Raw genomic sequence first — 16,805 nt, 5'->3', positions numbered from 1 at the left:
ATGTCTGTTGTCTCACGCAGGATCATTCTTTGCAGCGTGTCAACTCTCTGAGCGCACAGGCTCAGAAGTTGCAGCGGGAACTTATCTGCTCCAAATCCACTCCAGGATTCCTGCCTGGAAAACCCAGGGACAGAGGTGCCGTGTGGGCTACAGTCCATGGTGTCGCAGAGAGTTGGACATGCCTGAGCGACTAGCGCAAACACACGTGTGGGGTCTTAGTTCCCCAGCTAGGGATTGAACCCAGATCCCCTGCACTTCGGGGCTCCCCTGGTGGCTCAGACGGTAAAGAACCTGCCTGCGGTGCGGGAGACCTGGGTTCCATCCCTGGGTGGGGAAGATCCCCTGGAGGAGGGCATGGCAGCCCACTCCAGCATTCTTGCCTGGAGAATCCCATGGACAGAGGAGGCTGGCGGGCTACAGTCCATGGGGTCGCAAAGAGTCGGACACGACTGAGCGACTGCGCACACAGCCCTGCTCCGTAAGGTGGATTATTAACTATTGGACCATCAGGGGATTCCCCCTCTCTTCAATCCTGATTCTGATATATTCTTTCTTTTCTTTTTTTTCCTTAGTACATTTCGCTAGAAATGTATCAATTGATTTAAAGTTCAAAGACCTAATTATTGGTTTTAAATAGATTTATTATTTTTAATGAATTCCTCTTTAAATGATGTCTGTGTTCTCAGTACTGTTTCCAACTACAATGCTCTCTAGGTTTATTTTAATTTTTCTTTTCTAGTATCTTGAGACAAAAGCTAAGTTCATTTCTTAAAATATTTATTGTTTTCTAATATTTGCATGTAAAGAAAACTCTACATTTCTTTCTAAGCACTCTTTTAGTTGCATCCAGCCAATATATACATATTATATTATCCTTTATGTGTGTGTGTGTGTATACATATATGGATACATATATATATTTTTTTCTAGATATGTGTGTTCGGTCGTGTTTGACTCTTTGTGACCCCATGGACCCATGGACTGTAGCCCAGCAGCTCCTCTGTCCATGAGATTTCCCAGGCAACAATACTGGAGCAGGTTGCTATCTTTTAGTCCAGGGGATCTTCCTGACCCAGGGATCAAACCAGCGTCTCTTGCAACTCTTGTACTGGGAGGCAAATTCTTTACCACTAGCACCACCTGGGAAGTCCTGCTTTTTAGATACCTTTAATATAGATTATTTTATATAATGTGTATCATTATCTTTCTGTAGAAAATGTCTGAAAATTTACACAGGTAATTTTAGGCTTGTATTGCTTAATTTGTAAATGAAAAATGTTATATTTTCCTTTTATTTATATGTATATATTTACATATATGCTATATACATATATGATGTAAATATAGATATGTGCTGCATGATTTAAATCCTTAAAAATGTACAGCAACTTCTGTCACAGCCTAGGGTGTTTCCTACTTTGGCAAAGTCCACGTGAGGACTTTGAGATAAATGGAGTAACCCCACAAATGTTTTCTCTTTCACCATTTTGATACTAAAACAGATTCTATCAACTTGTCTGTCTGAAATCATATGACAACCTTTATCTGCATTTGAAATAAACCTTAAATAACTTATTCTGAAGTTAGCATTAATAATATTTGGAAATAAATTCAGATATTATCTTCAAAGACAAAGCTTAAACTTAGAAAAATATTTGCCTATTTTTGAGGTTTGATTTAAGCTAGAAAGTTTTTACATATTTCATTTCTGTCCAGATTTGATTTTCCCTTTTGGTGATATGGTCTCAATTTACACTTTATGCTTTTCCCCCAGAGGGCAGGATTCTATAAGTCCTGTTCCACATGGTGATAGTTCTGGTACCATCCCTGGAGATAACGACTCTATAGTCAAAATTATGATTAATGTTCCAATGAATTTAATTAGACAAAAATCACCCTTGGAGATGGACCTACTGAATGCCTCACCTGTATGTACTGCGGTTAAATATAGACCAAGTGTTGACAGCCCTTTGCCTTTAACCTGAGGAGTGTTTGTCTGCAGTAGCAATCACATGACAGACCTACTAGAATTAAAATGATGGACTCAGAACATGATAAAGTGTATATATGAAATCATTCCCATCCTTCAGGAAACCCAAAATTCAACAATGCTGTTTGAAGACAGGACAATATAAGTGGGAATCAAAAGTTTTGCAAAGTCCCTTTCACTGTCACCAGTATAGACACAAGCAGCAAATTAATCTTTTTGCTTTACTCAATCCTTACATAATGTGAAGTTCTCTCTCTCTCTCTCTCTTTCTCTGATTAAAATGGTGATTTAACATTTGTTTGTTATCAGGACAAATTCTGAAGATAGTAAACATTTTGAGCTTCTTTGCACAATCAAGACTCAGAGTTCCTTCGGTAACAGGACATTCATATTCATTTTGAAAATTCCAATAATTGAAAAGTATTTTTTTTTCTGAATGTCTGAGATGAATTACACTTCCTGCAAGATTGACTCAAAATCCAGTGATGCTGAATGTACCTTGCTCATCATTTTGCCAGAGATGGCATCAGTGCATGAAGAACTAATGGCATCAGTGCATGAAGGACTGAAGAGATGGCACCAGAGCTCAGAACATGGATTGAATAACTTTCATCTTCTGCAGGTAACCCAGGAAGTGTATTCAGACACAAAATTCTTAATGAGGCTTTCTGTTTTGTAAGAGTACACTGGTGGAGTGAGAATTCAATCCTTTAAGAGTTTTCCTTTGTGATTTTCATAATCGGCCATGTTAGGATTCCTTCATGATTATTAAATATGTAAAAATTGATTCTATTTGGTGATACACCTTTTGGATAATTTCATATTCTAATGATCTGAAAAAAATTCACCTTCCACAAAGTACTCTTAGAAATTAATTTCAAGGTAAATGATTTGGCAGTATTTTCATTTCAGGTTTTTATAACTCTGACTCTACTTTCAATTTTTATATTCTCTAAATATAGCATGCTAATCTGTTAAAATTAAATGATGAGGTAGCATCCATATATCTTGACTGATTGACTTCCAAGAACTCAAGCAAATACTGTACTAAGCAAGCTGTGACTTCAAGGCCTACTTTTCTATTCACAGACGAGCTTCAGCATCCGATCATATGTTTGTTGGTCATTCAGAGGCATTTTTCCTCTGTTTGTTGACATTTTAATTTATTTCATATTTTTATCTTTTGTTAGTTAATTGCTTACAGATCTTTACTATTGATAATAACTCTGTGCATATCATCTAACATGTGTATGTTCAGACTATTTTGTCCATTGGTGTTTTGTTATACTTTCCTAAGTTCTTAAAATATTTGAAATTTTCAGATATATTTGTTTGAGATTAATTGATTGGTTAAGAAGTTTCTTCCAACCCTAGAAGGAGGAAAGTCACCTCTTTCATGAAATGGACATTAAATCTTGCTTTACTTCTTTTTAAAACTTTAATAATCTTTTATTTTTGTCTGAGATATTAGCTATATGTACAATTTAAAGATTCTAGATAGAAAATTAGTTGCAGGGCTTCACTCATTTAGTGTTCTTTTCCCACACTTTTTTTAATTTACTTGCCTATCTATTAGTTTGTGGTCAAGGAAGATGATTTAATCAGCCTTGTATTATGATATCTGAAAGTACCCAAACATAATAAACCACAAGGACTGTTTGTTGAATAAAAAACAAATTGTAAGATTTTAGGAAGTCACTGTTAATAATTGTATTTATAGATAATGCTGTCCTGAACTCTGGAATAAGACATACAGAAGAACCTATGGAACAAAGGAAAAATGTAACTGAGTTTGTCCTCTTGGGGCTCACTCAGAGTGTCGAGGGCAGGAAGTTTTATTTGTTGTGTCCTTGCTCATTTACATTGTGCCCATGGTGGGCAGCCTGCTCACTGTCTTGACTGTGGTCAGCCCAGCATTAGACGCCCCTGTGTACTTCTTTTTTGGCTACTAATCATTTATGGATGCCTTTTATTCTACTTCAACCACCCCAAAGACAATTATAGACTTACTCTATGAGAAGAAAACCATTTCATTTCAAGCTTGCATGACCCAGCTTTTTACAGAGCATCTATTTAGTGGTGCTGAGGTTTTCCTCCTGGTTTTCATGGCCTATGATTGCTACCTGGCCATCTGCAAACCCTTGCATTATTTGACAATCATGAATCAGAGTGTGTGTTCTGATGCTGCTATTGGCTTGGGTTGGTGGGTTTTTACATGCTCTACTTCATATTATTTTTTTTTTTTACAACCTTCCGTTCTGTGGCCCTAATGTCATTGACCACTTTGGGTGTGATACGTATCCTTTGTTAGAACTTGCCTGCACTGACACCCACATTACTGCCCTCACAGTGGTTGCCAATGATGGGGGATCTGTGTGACCATTTTTACACTCTTACTCATCTCCTATGGGGTCATTCTGCGCTCCTTGAAGAATCTTAGTCAGGAAGGGAAGCGAAAGCCTTGTCCACCTGTGGCTCCCACATTACAGTGGTGGTCCTCTTCTTCGTGCCCTGTATTTTTACGTATTTGAGACCTCCTGTTACCTTACCCGTTGATAAATACTTTGCTGTGTTTTACACCGTTGTCACCCCTATGCTGAACCCTCTAATCTATACTCTGAGAAATGGAGAGATGCAAAATGCCATGAAAAAGCTATGGATCAGAAAAAAACAATGAAGCAGCTGCAAAATATATTACTTATTTTCAACAAACAATTGCTCTTTCAATGAGCAAGGAAAGTCAGTGTGATTTTTTTTAACTGTAATAAATGTCTCCTCAGTTTAAATAACTTGAGTAAGATGAAAAAGGTTTATCATTTGAATACTTCCAATGATCAAAATAAGCTTATAAACATTTCATGTTTTCCTAATGCAAACTATATATTTAGTTTGAAACACATTTTTATGATTTCTGAAATTTTGGAGGAAAATGTATACAGTTTTGGGGTATAAAATATCTCTATTGAAGCAATAGATTTATGTTCTATATGATGAGTTATACTGCAGCTAATACTGCAAATTTATTTAATTAGGGAAAGGTTTTCTCATGTTTTTCTCTTCAAAAATGTAATCTTCTTCAGAATAGAGCTCATTACAGATTTCAGGAAAAATAATTTTAAAAATATGATTAAAAACTTGGTTTATTCCTCCGTACACAAAGACATTCCATATTAACATTTGAAGTAGATTTCTTATTTCTCTATTTATGAGATTCTTTATGCACATTATTTTATTTCTATTGTTTAGCACGTTAATGTTGAAGAAGAGCGTTTCAGTCATAATATTATTGAGGAGGTTATGTTTGTAAAAATAATCTGAAAGACTAAAGTTTTATACAGAAAAATAAACAAACCTTACTCAGTATTCCAACTGGGTAATCATATTATTGCCTCATTTCTGTCAGCTTTGTTTGGGGTTACGTTTTCATAGAGGTGGCTCATTCTGCTTTCCAGATACTACACAGTACCTGGTAAAACCCCTGCTGCATTTTCAGTATCCTGGTCACCTTTTTTGCTTACATAACCTTCTGTAGAGACCCAGGCACACTGGTCTCTCTCATGTGTAAATTTAGCACAATCTATCAGCCGTACACTTTAAATATTCAGTTTGGAACTTGACACCTAAATATTTGGGGTTATATCATTGTTAGGAAAGATTCTGACAATATGTACCATTATTATCTCTCTTATTAATATAATAGAGATTGCTAGGTAATAAAGATGCCAGAATATATTGTTTTATTTGACAGAAGCAGCATTCATAAAATCCTCCTCTGAATCAGGCTTGAAACAAAATATTATCTGCCTCTAATATGGTCAGGGCATGTGGTCAAAGCAGCTTATTATTTTGCCTCTCTCGTTTACCCTGGTTTCATGAGGGGCTAAGCCTACGGCGTGATGAGTGCTTTTTACGAGTGAGTCACTCGGTGTGAGCGGAGAAGGCGATGGCACCCCACTCCAGGGCTCTCGCCTGGAGAACCCCAGGGACGGCGGAGCCTGGTGGGCTGCAGTCCCCGGGGTCGCTGAGAGTTAGGCACGACTGAGCGACTTCGCTTTCACCTTTCACTTCCATGCACTGGAGAAGGCGATGGCACCCCACTCCAGGGCTCTCGCCTGGAGAATCCCAGGGACGGCGGAGCCTGGTGGGCTGCCGTCTGTGGGGTCGCACAGAGTCGGACACGACTGAAGCGACTTAGCAGCAGCACGCTGTGGGAGAAGCCTCATATCCTGATTTTTATGCCTGTTACCTGAAGATTTCTCATATCTCAGTGAAAGTGCTAGTCACTCAGTCGTGTCCGACTCTTGGCGACCCCGTGGACTGTAGCCCACCAGGCTCCTCTGTCCCTGGGATTCTCCAGGCAGGAATACTGGACTGGGTCGCCATTTCCTTCTCCAGGGGAACTTCCTGACCCTGGGATCAAACCCGTGTCTCCTGAATTACACACAGATTCTTTACCATCCGCGCCATCAGGGAAGCCCTTTATTATCTCAAAGTCTTCTCAAATAAAATACTAATCACCAAGTAATAACAAGCCTTTGGGTTTATTAGAACTTATGCAATTTATTTCTCCACTTTGGGATGTTGCTATAAACTGAAAGTTTATTTCCCTCTCCAAAATCATAAGTCAAATCCTTTCTAATGTGATGGTATTGGGAGGGGGCCCTCTGGGTAATGAGTAGGTCGTAAAAGTTTCACCCTGATGAGCGGGATTGACACCCTTATAAAGAAACATCAGAGAGTTCACTTAACTCTTTGGCATGTGAGGACACAGGGAAAAAAAAAAAGAAAATAGGCTGTATGTGACCTAGGGACAGGACCTCACCTGTCAGCACCTTAACCTTGGATTTCCTAGCCACCAAACCACTGAAAAATAAATACATATTGCTTAATCTTCTAGTCTATGATGTTCCATAAAAGCAGGCCATGTATACCAAGACATATGTTTAGTTAATTTTCAAACTTGTGTAGTTATTTCAAGTAATAAGATAAAAATATTTGCTAACTCTCTATGTTCCTTAGTTTATAAGCTTCCTGAAATCAGGGACATTGTTCTAACTGTCTTTATATTTTCTATTCCTTGCACAGCATATGGGGCATAGAATCCACTCTATAGATTTTGTCAATTATCAGAATTATTGATCTATTGGAGTGAGAATCTTTACTAAAAGGTTATGATTAACTCTTTTTACATCAAATATACTTACAAATAATACTATTCTTTGACATCTCTTACAAACATTTATTCTATTGTTTATGTTAAATTTTAAGTGTTTTATATATAGCTCTTATTTTCATATTTTTCCTTTTTATTTCTTCTACCACATTACTTTTGAAAAGTTTCATTTCCTAGCAATTATTTTTAAGTTTTAACCTCTTTTTTTAAAAAAAAACAACTGATGGTATAATGCCATTTGAAGAAACATGGATGGACCGAGAAAGTATCATTCCAAAATAAGTCAGAGAAAGAAAGACAAATAGCATACAATATCATTCATACGTGGAATCTAAAATATAGCACAAATAAATTTTTCTACAGAATAGACAGACTAAAGACACAGCGAGCTGACTTGTGGTCGCCAAGGGGTTATCTGGGAGAGGGATGGATTGAGTTTAGGATTAGCAGATGGAGATGATTATGTTTGCATTGTACAGGCAACAAGGTCCTACCGTATGGCACAGGGAACAACAGTCAATGTCCTGTGATAAAGCGATAAAACACCATATAAAATATATGAAAAAGAATATTGTGTGTATATGTATATGTATAATGGAGTCACTTTGCTATGTAGCAAAAACTAAAGCATTGTAAGTCAATTACCCCTCAATAAAAGACATGAAAAGTTCAATTATTCATTAACAATCTAGAATTTACTTTTATTTGTGATAGGTAAATATTTAAGCCTATTTTTCCCAAACAGGTAAAATAATCTATCAACATAATCATTAATTTCAGTTTATTTGACAATTTTCTTTTTACTATGTGAGGTTATGACACCATTTAGAAGGCTGAATTCTGAGGAACTTGCTCCTCCTCATCACTCTCCTGCTTTGCTACCTTCTCCTTCTGCTCTAAACATCAGGCTCATTTTGAAAAGTTTGCAAACTTCCCATAAAAGTATATATAGCTTGCCGTGACACTATATATTTGCTTTGATGAAAATTACATGTTTTAATAATATATTTTCTCATCCAGAATAAGACACATATCGTAAAGTATTCACTGATGTCTCAACAAAAATTTGGAATTATCTCCATAGAGTGTATACAAATCTTGTCGTTTCATTTTCTTATAGAAAAGGATGACTCTCTTATTTGCATTTGATTTACTGACACATTTTCAATGAACAGCTCCGAGAAGATTCAGTGTCTTTTTCTGGTGTAAATTATAGCTCATTTCTAAAGGTCACAGGCACATCAGTCAGTTCAGGTCAGTCACTCAGTCATGTCCGACTCTTTGTAATCCCCATGAATTGCAGCAGGCCAGGCTTCCCTGTCCATCAACAACTCCTGGAGTTTACTCAGACTCATGTCCCTTGAGTCAGTGATGCCATCCAACCATCTCATCCTCTGTCGTCCCCTTCTCCTCCTGACTTCAATCTTTCCCAGCATCAGGGTCTTTTCCAATGAGTCAGTTCTTCACATCAGGTGTCCAAAGTATTGGAGTTTCAGCTTCAGCATCAGTCCTTCCAATGAATATTCAGGTCTGAAGTCCTTGAGGATTGACTGGTTTGATCTCCTTGCAGTCCAAGGGACTCTCAAGAGTCTTCTCCAACACCACAGTTCAAAAGCATCAATTCTTAGGCACTCAGTTTTCTTTAGAGTCCAACCCTACATCCATACATGACTACTGGAAAAACCGTAGCTTACACTAGACAGACCTTTGTTGGCCAAGTAATGTTTCTGCTTTTTATTATTCTGTCTAGGTTGGTCATAGCTTTTCTTCCAAGGGGCTAGCGTCTTTTAATTTCATGGCTGCAGTCACCATCTGCAGTGATTTCAAAGTTCCCCAAAATAAAGTCTGTCACTGTTTCCATTGTTTCCCCATCTATTTCCCATGAAGTGATGGGACCAGATGCTATGATCTTAGTTTCCTGAATGTTGAGCTTTAAGCCAACTTTTTCACTCTTCTCTTTCATCAAGAAGCTCTTTAGTTCTTTGCATTCTGCCATAAGGGTGGTGTCATCTGAGTATCTGAGGTTATTGATATTTCTCTCAGCAATCTTGATTCCAGCCTGTGCTTCATCCAGCCCGGCCTTTCACATGATGTACTCTGAACATTAGTTAAATAGCAGGGTGATAATATACAGCCTTGATGTACTCCTTTTCCGATTTGGAACCAGCCTGTTGTTCCATGTCTGGTTCTAACTATTGCTTCTTAACCTGCAAACATATTTCTCAGGAGGCAGATAAGGTGGTATGGTATTCCCATCTCCTGAAGTATTTCCCACAGTTTGTTGTGATCCACACAGTCAAATACTTTGGTGTAGTCCATAAAGCAGAAGTAGATGTCTCTCTGGAACTCTCTTGCTTTTTCAATAATCCAACGGATGTTGGCTGTTTGATCTCTAGTTCCTCTCCTTTTTCTAAATCCAGCTTGAGTATTGGGAAGTTTGTGGTTCACATACTGTTGAAGCCTGGTTTGGAGAATTTTGAGACTTACTTTGCTAGTGTGTGGGATGAGTGCAATTGTGCCGTAGTTTGAACACTCTGTGGCATTGCCTTTTTTGGGATTATCCAAACTTTCCTAGGCCTATGTCCAACAGTACACAAGTATGTATCCCACCACACTCTCAGATCTGTATCCAATCTCATGTGAATCTCTATGACAACTTGTAACTACATAGTCAATGTTATTTAGGTATCTATTCAATTGCTTGCATGTGTCTATATGTGAACACACACAGGTCTATATCTGACAATATATACTTACTAAGTGAACTAGTGAATATGCTAATAATTGTTATGGATTTTGTCTAGAATGGTGTTGATTTTAATCTGTTGCTTTCCAGATATTGGGAGATCCTTCCTCTTTATATTGTTGGTTATTATTTGCAACAATTTGGTAAAGTATGCCTCTGTGAGTAGACTTGAGATGTTTTCCTTTACCCTCTGCCTGTTTGCTTCAAAAATTGGAGACTCTGGGCTACTGTTAATAAGCCCTAGTCCAATAATAGCACACTGAGTGGCCTGTCAGTGAAATTTTCAGCAGATCTTTGAATGAACATTTCTAGCACCATGGGTTGAAATAGTCATAAAATATCCCCAATACCATATCTGAATTTAAGATCCTGAAGGAGCCTTGCCAGCTGAAAATTGGCACTTGCTGTCAGCTTCTGCAAGGATTAAGTCAATGGTCACCACAGCCACTGACCCTCAAAACTCCCTGAAAGGAGCTCAGGGAAGAGATTTGGAATGAGGCACTCTGTGCTCTGAGAAAAGCTGGCAGAATAGGCCTTCAGATAGATCGTCTCCTTTCAGGAGGCTTTATGAGCCACAAATCTTACATCTTCTCATGTCTAGAAAAGCACTGAAATCATTAACAGTAACATCTGCTTCTGCCATTTGGAAGGAAATAAATTTGAAATTCAAAATGGGAAAACTGTAGTTCAGATATCCAAGGTAAAATTAGATGGCTATTATGGATTTCAGAGACATTCCTGTGTTGATAAGAACTTAAGGTATCCTCTTGTAACTATTAAGATCTTTTACACTAAAATTGTTTTAGATCAGATATTAACAAAAAAGAGGAGACATATGTAGTGGCCAATAACTCCTGTTTTATATATTTATATATACACATATACATACATACATATACATATATATGTATATACATATATACTACATATGTATATACATATACACTACATATGTCTCCTCTCTATATATATAAATACATACCACATCAGAAGTTAAAATCTACTTAGATAAAGTTAAACAACTGGTTACCTGGCTGCAAGTCTCCCTTGAGTGTCAGGTCCAGATAGACTTATTTTCCTAAATCCCCAAGTGATTGAGTTCTTAATCATACCAAACTCAACTTGGAAGTCAGGAATATTTCAACCTGATATTTATTCCATGAGTTGAGGCAGAACTGTGCCCCATTTCAGGGGGAAGTAGCCAGAGCATTTGTCCCCCCATTCCCTGAAAGACTTAGGGAAGGTTAACCTAACGGGAAATTAAAAGCCATTTCCCATAAAACCGAGTTCCTCTCCTAAGTTTGACTAATGTCTCTATCCAAAATGATTATTCCATTTTTGTCCAACACTTTTTCTCCTCAAGATTGATGAATATCAGAGAAAAGGGGGGATTGATACTGAGCAAAGCTGTGTGGGGCTCCTGGGCATAAAAATCTTTATGTGTTCCTCATTTCTTTGATTATAGAAAATTGATTTCATTCAACATCCTTGACCTTCCCTGAGTTCCAAATGGAAGGTTCAAGTAGTTGTTAATTAGGTAAGGAAGAGGGTGTGAGACAAGGGAAAAGCAAACAGTCAAGGAAATGATAGTCAGTCTTGGGGAAGATCCTAATTCCCCATCAAGGGATACACACAACATCTTTGAGCTATTCTGCAGATACTGAAACCCCCCACCAGGTGGGAGAAGTTTACAATGGTACACTGCCCACATGCACTTGACCCTAGACCAGTTGGAACCAGAAAGTTGGTGATGCTGACTCCCATTACCTCATCACCAACCAATCAGAATGATGTCCACTAGCTGATCACAGTTTTTTGAACCATTGCTATAAAACTTCTCACTATCCTCTCCAAGTAGACACACACAGTTTTGAGGGCTGCTCTGCCCACCTTTGCCCGGCAAAGCAAATAAAGCTATTTTTTCCTACTTCCCACAAAACTCTCTCCAATAGCTTAATAGTGTTTTCAATGTTACTTCGGATCACTGGCTAAGTGAAATCCAAAGCAGAATTAAATGTCTATCTCAAGATAAATCCATCTTAAGCAATTAATGATCTTTTGTAATTTACCTACAACCTATGTAGGAATCTTTGGCCTTTAATTAAGTTACTTTGAACTAAGTTATTTTGATTATGGTCCTACCTAAAATTCTTTAAAAAATTTTTGAAAGTATACTCAGTATATATCCCTAGGGGGGAAAATGATAAAACAATAGTGTAGTCTTTTCTACATAAAAGTAAATGATGGCTGACATTCCTATGTTTCCAAAGTTCATCTGAAAGCATAACATTATGCAAATAGCAACTAAGTTTAAAAAAATCTATATTTCTGACTGCATCTGGTCTTAGTTGTGTCACATGGGCTGAGCTGCCCTGTGGCACGTGAGATCTCAGTTCCCCAGTCAGGTGTTGAATCTGTGTCTACTGCTTTGGAAAGCGGAATGTTAACCACTGGGCCACCAAGGAAGTCCTGGCAATTCAAGTTTGAAAGAGTAATGAGTCGTTCTAGTGACAACACAAATTATAATGTTACAATTAAAATCATGTTGTACTGGTTCAAAGACAGATATAATGTAAATGAGTAATAGGACTTATAAATTCACCCAGGTTCATAGGATTTTTCTGTAGTATACTTTTGGTTGTAAGTGACAGAAAGGTTAACTGAAATGCTTTTGAAATTTAAGGATATTTGTTGATTGGCTAACATAACTGCAAACTTCAAAAAAACTAAGCTTCACAGTTAGCTGGTATATTGGATCAATTATGCCATAAAGGAGATAAAGGAGTCCTTTTCTTGTTTTCTTGTCTGATTTATCTTACATCTGACTTACCTGGCACTTAGAAGGATTGCTATCTGTAACAACTCAGAGAAAAGGCTCTTCATGTGACTCTGGCAGAAGTAATTGACCTTGATCATCAGATACATACGACAAGGACTAAACCACTGTGGAGACAGGGCAGAATATTTTTGCATTTCAGGTGGCCTATTAACACTTGGCTACCTCTTGCAACTCATATTGTGACAGTAAACAAGAAACTACAGGAGCCTGGCCTGCATTTTGGGTAGATTGAAGATGTGATTAGACATTGCAGGGGTAAAATTCTAGGCTATACCTTTAGCTAAGCCACTAAAATCAGTTGAGAAGCTAGTGGAAGGTGAAGGGAGAACAGAGTCGATAGTGAAGGGAGAAGACAATAGACAGACACTGCAGCTCTGTGATCAGCAGTGCCAAGTGGCAAAGTTCATTACTCCTGCCGTCCTCCTCTAATCTGTCAGGAAACTATGTTTAGGTAAAGTCCCCACTTCTGAATTCATCATCAGCATTGAAGTGAAAGAAGACAGAATGAATGTGACTGAATTCATTCTAATGGGACTTACCCAGGATTCTCAGATGCTGATAATTCTATTTTTGGTGTTACTTAGCATCTACATGGCAAATAGATGGGGAAAAAAATGGAAACTGTGACAGACTTTATTTTCTTGCATTCCAGATAGTGACTATCACTGTAGATGGTGACCACAGTCATGAAATTAAAAGACACTTACTCCTTGGAAGAAAACTATGACAAATCTAGACAGCATATTAAAAAGCAGAGACATAAATTTGCCGACAAAGATCTGTAGAGTCAAAGCTATGGTTTGTCCAGTAGTCATGTACAAATGTGAGTTGGACCATGAAGAAAGCTAAGCACCAAAGATTAGATATTTTCAATCTATGGTGTTGGAGAAGACTTTTGAGAGTCCCTTGGACAGCAAGGAGATCAAACCAATCAATCCTAAAGGAAATCAACTCTGAATATTCATTGGAAGGACTGATGTTGAAGCTGAAACTCCAATACTTTAGCCACCTGATGTGAAGAGCCAATTCATTGAAAAGGACCTGGATGCTGGGAAAGATCGAGGGCAGGAGGAGAAGGAAGCAACAGAGGATGAGATGGTTGGATGGCATCACCATCATCGATGGGCATGGGTTTCATCAAGCTCTGGGAGATGGTGAAGGACAAGGAAGCCTGGCTGCTGCGGTCCATGGGGTCACAAAGAGTTGGACAAGACTGAGACACTGAACAACAACAACAATGAGAAAAAGTTTCCACGTTGTGGCAGAGAGGGATATCTCCAAAGATCCTGACACTGCCTCTGAGTTGAGAGTCTGAAATTCACACTCAAGGACACTAAGGCAGAAAATACATCTATAGTCCTGGAGAGGCTGAGTGTGAGAAAGAGAGAGAGAGAGAGAGAGAGAGAGAGAAAATTATGCAAAGCTAAGAGGATCCATCTCAAGTATTCATCAAAGAACTGATCTGTGTGTGCATCTGAAGAAAATACCTGGTGCTGGGGAAAGATTTACCCAGATGAGTTAGCGAGAAAAGTGCTTGGTTCTCAGACTAGGCCAGGAAGAGAGGTAGGCTCTCATTAGCTGGAAAACCTCATATTTACAGGGGTGGGGGCAATGCTGTTGGTTGAATACTTAGAAAAATTTTCATTAGCTGTGGGACATGACTAGTTCTAGACTGAGCATATCCCAGGACAAGCTTCAAGACTTGTATCAGCAATATATTTTTAAAAAATCCTCAAAGAAAACACCCAAAGGAATCAAAACAAGTATTTTGTTCAAAATTTTGTGTCTTTGCTAATGTGAGCTATTAATCTAATTATTTCCACTTGATGCCCTTGAGTCATGCTGGTATAAGGGTTATGCTGGGTGCATAAAATGCATTAGGAAGTACATTGTTTCATTACTTCTATGAAAGTGCTGTGTAACAAGTTATTTCTTGATTAGTTGTCATGTAAAATTAATTGATTAAAGCTAGATGGGAATGAACTATCTTGCAGGAGAATGTTAGGACTCTAAACATTCAATTTATTTGCACTTAGATTATCCCAGTTTTAAACTATTTCTCAATGTGTTTAGACTATTGTGTTTTTCATAGCAATGGTCTGTTTTCTTTTCTTGGCAAGTTAACTGCATACATTCTTTTATCATATCATTTTGTTGTCTTTTTAAAATTTGTGGAACCTGCAATGATGGCTCTCTTTTCAATCTTGATTCTGATAATTTGGTTTTTCTCTTATTTTTCATTAGTCCATTTGGCTAGAAATTATAATTTATTCAATGTTCAAAAGGATCAATTCCTGGTATTCTTTTCTTTATATGAATTACTCTTTTAATGATGTATGTCTTTCAACACTTTCCACACTACAGTGTTCTTTATGTTTATTTTAAATTTTCTTTTTTAACATTTTGAGACAGAAGCTTAGTTCATTCTTTAAAGTATCTATTGTTTTCTAATATTTGCATTTAAATCCATAAAATTCTCTCTAATCACACAGTTAGCTGCGTCCAGTTAATTTATACACATTGCAATGTATTATACATAGTCTTTTATGTATATTAATGTATATATATCTTTTATAAATATTTTTTCATATAGTTTTTATATACATGTATATCATAATGTTTGTGTTGAAAATATGTTTTTGAAGATAGTCATGAGTGATTTTAGGCTAAATAATTGGAAAATATTACACTTTTGTTATAAATTTCTGTTTAAAGTACATATGTGCTTTATGATTTAAGTTCTTAGAAATATATTGCAAATTGTGTCATGGCCTTAGGTATTTCCTACTTGGGTGGATGCCCTGTGAGCACTTTGAGATGAATGGAACCGTCCCACAAATACTTTTTTCTTTTCCTAGTATGATACTAAAATTGATAAAACAGTTTCTATCAATTGTGTATCTGACATTATGTGACACCTTTTATCTGCATTTGAAATAAGGTTTAAATGACTTGTTCTGAAATTAACATTCATGATTGGAAATTGGTTCAGATATCATCTTCAAAGATAAAGCTTAAACTTAAAAAGATTTGCTTGTTTTGAAGAACATAATTTCACAAGAAAGTTTTCACATATTTCATTTCTGTCCAGATTTGATTTTTTCTTTTGGTGATAAGACCTAAATTTGCTTTTCATGATTTTTTCCCAGAGGGCAGAATTTTACAAGTCTTGTTCCACACGGTGACTGTTCTTGTACCATCTCTGGAGATCTACCCTCAAAATTATGATTAAGGTCCCAGTGAATTTAATTAGACAGAATCCTACTTGGAGACGCAGGAATCGAATGACTCAGTTGTATGTGCTGCACTTAAATGTAGACAAAGTGCTACAGCCGTTTGCCAGGACCTGCGGAGCATCTGTCTACAACAGTAATCACATGCCCGGCTTCTTCTGGAACTGAAATGATGGACTCAGAGCATAATAAAGTGTGTATATGAAATTATCCAGCCTTCAGGAACACTAAAGTTCAACAACACTGTCTGAAGACAGGACAGTAAGTGATTAAGAAGCAAAATGTTGCAACAGCTATTTCACTATTTCACTTTGACTGCTCTAAGTGCAAACAAAATATTTTATTATAAACAATTTACACACAGTTTGAAGCTTTTTCTCTCTGTCTGATTAACACACTGATTTAATATTCATTTGTTATCAGGACAAATCCAGCCAACAGTGAACATTCTGAGTTTCTGTTCACAATCAAGATTCAGAGTTCCTTAGGAAACAGACGTTCATATTCATTTTGAAAATCTCAGTAATTTGAAAAGTAATTTTTTAAAAATAACTAAGGTGATTTTGATTTTCTGCAATCATGTAAAGCATTGGCCACAGGAAGCAGTTCAAGGTGCTGTGAGGCTGCATGAATCTCCCTCTGCATTAACCAGAGACAGACAGCATCAGTGCGTGAAGGACAAGCAGGAAGGAACCAGAGCCCAGACATGGATTGAGCAGCTTTCTTCATAGACAGGTAGCATATTTTAGAAACAAATATTTTAGAAGCATATTTAGAAACAAATACTTTAAAAGTATATTTAGAAACACAGTTCTGAACGAGGC

At 37.2% G+C, this 16,805-nt stretch overlaps 2 pseudogenes; both read left to right on the top strand.

Moving 5' to 3' along the window:
- The first annotated feature begins 6 nt into the window (after positions 1–6).
- Positions 7–16,805, top strand: part of LOC110150355 (olfactory receptor 4C3D-like) — a 28,827-nt pseudogene continuing 12,028 nt past the window's right edge.
- Positions 3,755–4,750, top strand: LOC139036988 (olfactory receptor 4A47-like; annotated as a pseudogene).

This window comes from Odocoileus virginianus, chromosome 10 (genome assembly GCF_023699985.2).
Source record: "Odocoileus virginianus isolate 20LAN1187 ecotype Illinois chromosome 10, Ovbor_1.2, whole genome shotgun sequence".
Lineage (NCBI taxonomy): Eukaryota > Metazoa > Chordata > Mammalia > Artiodactyla > Cervidae > Odocoileus > Odocoileus virginianus.
This window is presented reverse-complemented; position numbering and strand designations above follow the sequence as displayed.